The sequence below is a fragment of the Arachis ipaensis genome, chromosome B09 (genome assembly GCF_000816755.2).
Source record: "Arachis ipaensis cultivar K30076 chromosome B09, Araip1.1, whole genome shotgun sequence".
In the NCBI taxonomy this organism is placed as follows: Eukaryota; Viridiplantae; Streptophyta; class Magnoliopsida; order Fabales; family Fabaceae; genus Arachis; species Arachis ipaensis.
In genome coordinates this window covers 142,839,947-142,840,702 of record NC_029793.2, presented here as the reverse complement: position 1 = coordinate 142,840,702, position 756 = coordinate 142,839,947, and the positions used below count along the sequence as shown (strand labels likewise).

The following is a 756-nucleotide window of genomic DNA, read 5'->3' as shown; positions in this document are numbered from 1 at the left end:
AATTTATAATCAAAATATATCAACAATATTCTATTAAACTGTTTAATAATATACCTAACCATCTAATATTTTTTTTTTAAAATTTTCACATAAAAACATCAAAATAATTATTTTTATCTAACACGTTAGTTTATACATAATTCGAAGGCACACCCTCGGGTTGAGGTTGAAGATGTCGGTCGACAAGTTGGGGGACATACACAAAGATGCTTGCTTCCACAGGCTGGACGAAAAAGACAAAGATTATATATTATTTATGCATACTAATGCTGATTTAATTTCATCACAATCATATATGAAAATTATCTCCACACACTCTCCCTTTCTTTTATCCCGCTGCTTACTCTTGCATCTTATTACAATATCCATGTTATTGAAATTTTTTTATGGATATGAATCTTAATACTTAAGCATATCTGCTTCATATTTATGTTCACGATAGTGACGTTTTCTCTTGATGCTCAATTTTCTTTTTACAATAACTTGTTAATCATAAATTTGAACTTCACAGAGGAGGAAAACTGAAAAAGTTCATCCCGTGAGAATGTTATGACATCATTTTTACGAAGGACGTTACAACGACATAATTATTTAACATTATTATTATTTATTAGCGCATTCAATCAGTAGTAAATTAAAAATATTATTTATATATTAAAATTAATCAATAAAATTAATTATTAATATATTTATATATAAATATATATAATTTAATTTATTTTTAATGTATATTTATATTATTTTATATTAATAATT

General features: G+C 24.6%; 1 protein-coding gene across 1 annotated transcript in view; it reads left to right on the top strand.

Moving 5' to 3' along the window:
• LOC107617348 (protein NUCLEAR FUSION DEFECTIVE 4) overlaps nt 1–756 on the top strand; it is a 20,814-nt gene that overhangs the window by 17,532 nt on the left and 2,526 nt on the right. The window lies entirely within an intron of this gene.